This window comes from Bison bison, unplaced genomic scaffold (assembly GCF_000754665.1).
Source record: "Bison bison bison isolate TAMUID 2011002044 unplaced genomic scaffold, Bison_UMD1.0 scf7180017864041, whole genome shotgun sequence".
Lineage (NCBI taxonomy): Eukaryota > Metazoa > Chordata > Mammalia > Artiodactyla > Bovidae > Bison > Bison bison.
The window spans coordinates 7,267,258-7,273,257 of NW_011494613.1; positions in this window are offsets into that span (position 1 = coordinate 7,267,258).

The following is a 6,000-nucleotide window of genomic DNA, read 5'->3' on the forward strand; positions in this document are numbered from 1 at the left end:
CAGAAGGAGAAGGGGACAATAGAGGATGAGATGGTTTGATAGCATTACCGACTCAATGGACATGAATTTGATTAGGCTCTGGGGCTTGGTGATGGACAGGGAAGCCTGGTGTGCTGCAGTCCGTGGGATCCCAAAGAATCAGACAGGGCTGAGCGACTGAACTGAACTACCATTCATTTCATTTAAATGTATGTTGTATTCATGCAAAATATTATTACTCTTATCATGTTAAAATATATAATTTAAAAATATCTATAATATAAATATAATAATTTAAAATTATCTTTTAAATTGATTAAAAATAAGAAAAATATTTCACCTTCTTTTTTTTCCTACTCTGATTCTCTTACCTTTATGTTGATTTAAGTGTCTGACATATCACTTTATTTTTCCCTGAAGAACTTCTTTTAAAATTTCTTCATCTGCTTCTGATGAATTCCCTCACTTTTTATTTTGTCTGAGACAATATTTCTTTCTTCTTTACTTTTGAAGGAAAATGTTTCTGAATAGGAAATCATAGTTTTTTTTTTTCCAATACTATATACGTTTTAATTCACTTTCTTTTTGTTACATCTTTTCTGATGGGAAGCCCAATTCAGTCCTTAGACTTAATCATCTCTAATTAAGGTGACTTTTGCCCTTGGGTTTCTTTCAAGAATTTCCCTTTACACTTGATGTACTGCAGTTTGAATACAATATGCCTGAATATTTATTTTTTTGGTATTTGTTCTGTGTGGATTTCCTTCGCTTGCTGGATCTGTAAATTGGTGTTCGTTTTTAATTTTAGAAATGTCTTGGCCAGGATTAGTTTACATATTTCTCGTGCTCCATTATCTGTTTCATCTCCTTTGATTTTACAGTTGTGTGTTTTTGATCTTTTGAAACTGTCCCATAGTTCTTGGATATTCTGCTTTTTTTTTTTTTTCATTCTTTTTTATTTGTGTTTCAGTCTAGGAGATTTCTATGGACATACCTTCAAATTACTGATTCTTCAGTTTTTACTGATTAAAACTTGATTGCATTCAGTCTACTCAGGAGTCTGCTAAGGGCATTTGTTTCTGTTACAGTGTTTTTTATATTTCTATCATTTCTTTTGATTCTTTCTTACAGTTACCATCTCTCTACTTTCATATGCACATGTTCCTGCATGTTGTCTACCTTTTCCTTTGCAACTGTTAACACATTAAATATAGTTACTTTATTTTTTTAATTTTACTGAAATATAGTCAATTTAGAATGTTGTGTTTAACTTCTGCTATACAGCAAAGTGACTCAGTTGTACCTGTATATATTCTTTTCCATACTCTATTCCATTACGGAGTATGAGTTCCCTGTGCTGTAAAGTGGCACCTGGTTTATCCATCCTGTATATAATAGTATATATTTGCTAATCCCGAACACCCGACCCTCCCCTCACCAAGCCCCCTCTCCTGACAACCATAAATCTGTTTTCTATGTCTGTAAGTCTGTTTCGGTTTTATATGGAGATAGGTTCGTTTGTGTTGTATTTTAGACTCCACATATAAATGTATAAAATGGTCTTTCTCTTTCTGACTTACTTCACTTCGTATGATATGACTGAGGTCCATCCATGTTGCTGTAAATGGCAGTACATTATTTCATTCCTTTTTTATGACTGAGTTGTATTCCATTGTGTATATGTGTGTATGTATGTATGTGTACATATATATGTACGTGTATATATGTATGTGTGTGTGTATATAGATATATATATATGTATCCATTCCTCTGTTGATGGACTTCTTTAGTTTTTTTCTATTAGTCTGTTTCTGTGCTTTGACTATTCTAAATAGTGCTGCTGTGAACACAGAGGTGCGTGTATCTTTTAGAATTAGTCTGGGTATATTCCAGGAGTAGGATTGCTGGATTATATGTCATATGTTAGTTTTATAGGTTAGATTATATGTTAGTTTTATTTTTAGTTTTTTTTCAGAACCTCCATACTGTTTTCCATAGTTACTGTACCAATTTACATTCCCATGATGCACACACATTCCCATCATGAGTATGGTAGAGTTCCCTTTTCTCCATACTCTTTCCAGCATTTATTTTTGTAGACTTTTTAATAGTGGTCATTCTGTCTGATGTTTGATGATGCTTCATTATAGTTTTAATTTGCATTTCTCTGATAATGATGATGAGCATCTTTTCATGTAGTCTTTTCATGTTGGCTATCTGGATGTCTTCTTTGGACAAATGTCTATTTAGGTCTTCTGTTCATTTTTCAATTAAGTTGCTTGGTTTTTTGGTTGTTGTTGTTATTGAATTGTTGGGCTGTTTGTATATGTTGGAAATTAAGCCCTTGTCAGTTACATTATTTGTGAATATTTTCTCCCAGGCCATAGATTTTCTTTTCACTTTGCTGTGGTTTCTTTTGCTGTGTAAAAACTTATGAGTTTGATTAGGTCAACATAGTTATTTTAAATTCTTTCTCTGATAATTACAATTCATAGTTATATCTGAGTCTTGTGATGCCTGCTTTGTTTCTTCAGTCTGTGTTTTTGTTTTTTTTATCTTTTGTAGTACCTTAGATTTTATTGGGCTTCCCAGATGGCACTAGTGAGCTTCCCAGGTGGCACTGGTGAAAAATTGGCCCGCCAATGCAGAAGATGCAAGAGACAGGGATTTTCTCTTTGAGTCAGGAAGATCTCCTGGAGTATGAAATAGCAACCCTCTTCAGTATTCTTACCTGGAAAATCCATGGACAGTGGAGCCTGGTGAGCTATAGTCTATGGGACCACAGAGAGTTGGAGCCTACTAAGTGACTGAGCACATGAGTTTTTATTAAACATTGGATATCTTGCAGTAGATAATAGGGCCTGAAATAAGTGAGCCTTTAATGTGAGGATTCATTTTCATATGGCTAGAGGTGAGTTTGCCTAGTATTTGCTGAACCTATGGCTGCTAAAGGCTTGATTCTTTTGGATTCTTTTTCTCTTTTTTTCTCCTCTCATAACTTTGGGCTTCTTGTACTCCTCATCAGAAAAAATCTGTGTCTTATAGTTACCTCAGTCATAATCTGCTTTTTAAAAACTGGACCTCTGTTGTGCTAGCAAGTGAAGAAAGAGAAATATTCTATAATCTTATGCTTAAATCTGTCTTCCTGTGAGCTGTGACTCTTGGCTGACTTTCACAAGTGTTCCTATGGGTCATAGCCCCATCCCATGCCCTGCCACCACTAATAAATGAGTCAGAAAGCCTTGATGGGCTCAAGTGTTTAAGAAACCCTTCCCAGAGGCCCAGAGACAGGACTCGTTTTTGCTAAAATCTTTTCTTTTACAGAGTAAGCTCTTGTCGTGAAGGACATGTAATATTGCCATTTACCTTTTCAAATTTGAAGCGACTTTGTTTTAGGTGACGTATTGTTTAGTCTCCTGTTTATAGTCAGTTTGATAATTTCTACCTTTTAATTTGTTTTCAGATCATTTATTGCTCATGTGATTATGGATATGGTTGGGTTTTAATTTTCCATTTTGTTTCTTCTTTGCCATTTGTCTCGTATGTCCTTGCTTCATTTTATACCTCTCTCCCTTCCTTCTTTTAGAATAATTAAGTATTCTAATGATCTCATTTTATTTTTCATATTGTTTGATTCTTTGCAATCTCATGGACTATAGCCCACCAGTCTCCTCTGTCCATGGGATTCTCTGGGCAAGAATACTGGAGTGGGTTGCCATATGTTTCTCCAGGGGATCTTCCATCCCAGGGATTGAACCTGGGTCTCCTATATTGTAGACAGACTCTTTACTATATGAAGCATATTGGAGTGACTACTGAATTATATCGTTCTACTTTTTAATTTTTTTTCAGAGTTGGTTCTAGGGTTTAAAACATACATCCTTTTTAAATTAATTTATTTTTTAATTGAAGGATAATTGTTTTACAGAATTGTGTTGGTGTCTGCCAAACATCAACATAAATTAGCCATAGGTATTCCTTCTTCTCCATCCCACCCATCTAGGTTGTTACAGAGCCCCTGTTTGAGTTCCCTGAGTCATACAGCAAATTGCCAATGGCTATCTGTTTTACATATAGTAAGGAAAATTTCCATGTTACTGTTTCCGTACATCCCACCGTCTCCTTCTTCCCCAACACCCCTCACCTCATGTCCACAAGTCTGTTCTGTATGTCTGTGTCTCCATTGCTACTCTTCAAATAGTTTCATCAGTACCATCTTTCTAAATTCCATTACATGCATTGGTATACGGTATTTGTTTTTCCCTTTCTGACTTACTTCATTCTGTATAATAGGCTCTGCTGCTGCTGCTAAGTCACTTCAGTCGTGTCCGACTCTGTGTGACCCCAGAGACAGCAGCCCACCAGGCTCCCCCGTCCCTGGGATTCTCCAGGCAAGAACACTGGAGTGGGTTGCCATTTCCTTCTCCAATAATAGGCTCTAGGTTCATCCATATCATTAGAACTGACTCAAATGTGTTCCTTTTATGGCTGAGTAATATTCCATTGTGTATATTACCACAACTTCCATATCCATTCATCTGTCGGTGGACATCTAGGTTACTTTCATGTTCTAGCTATTATAAATAGTGCTGCAGTGAACATTGGGATGCATGTGTCTTTTTCAGTTTTGGTTTCCTCAGGGTATATGCTGAGTGGTAGGATTTCTGGGTCATATGGTGGTTTTATTCTTAGTTGTTTTTTTTTTTTTTGAATCTCCATACTATTTTGAATAGTAGCTGTATCAATTTACATTCCCACCAACAGTGCAAGAGGGTTCCCTTTTCTCCACACCCTCTCTAGCATTTATCATTTGTAGACTTTTTGACAATGGCCATTCTGACCAGTGTGAGGTGATATCTAATTATAGTTTTGATTTGCATTTCTCTAATAATGACTGATATTGAGCATCTTTTCATGTGGTTATTAGCCATTTGTGTGTCTTCTTTGGAGAAATGACTGTTTAGATCTTTTTCCCACTTTTTGATTGGGTTTTTGGTTTTTCTGGTATTGACTTGTATGAGCTGCTTCTATATTTTGGAAAGTAATCTCTTGCCAGTTGTTTCATTTACTATTATTTTCTCCTATTCTGAGGGTTGTCTTTTCACCTTGTTTATAGTTTCCTTTACTGTGCAAATGTTTTTAATAAAACATACATCTTTAACTGATCAGCATTTTCCTTTAAATGATATTATACCTTATCACTTACAGTACAAGAATCTTGCAGTGCTGTAATCCGTATTTTCACTCCTATTTTTTGGGACATTCTCATATTTTACCACTACATATGGTGATGAACTATGGACAGAGGTTCGTGACATTGTACAGGAGACAGGGATCAAGACCATCCCCATGGAAAAGAAATGCAAAAAGCAAAATGGCTGCCTGAGGAGACCTTATAAACAGCTGTGAAAAGAAGAGAAGCGAAAAGCAAAGAAAAAAAGGAAAGATATAATCATCTGAATGCAGAGTTCCAAAGAATAGCAAGGAGAGGTAAGAAAGTCTTCCTCAGCGATCAGTGCAAAGAAATAGAGGAAAACAACAGAATGGGAAAGACTAGAGATCTCTTCAAGAAAATTAGAGATACCAAGGGAACATTTCATGCAAAGATGGGCTCGATAAATGACAAAAATGGTATGGACCTAACAGAAGCAGAAGATATTAAGAGGTGGCAAGAATACACAAAAGAACTGTACAAAAAAGATTTCACGACCCAGATAATCACGATGGTGTGATCACTGACCTAGAGCCAGACATCCTGGAATGTGAAGTCAAGTGGGCCTTAGAAAGCATCACTACGAACAAAGCTAATGGACGTGATGGAATTCCAGTTGAGCTATTCCAAATCCTGAAAGATGATGCTGTGAAAGTACTGCACTCAATATGCCACCAAATTTGGAAAACTCAGCAGTGGCCACAGGACTGGAAAAGGTCAGTTTTCATTCCAATCCCAAAGAAAGGCAATGCCAAAGAATGCTCAAACTACCGCACAATTGCACTCATCTCACATGCTAGTAAAGTAAT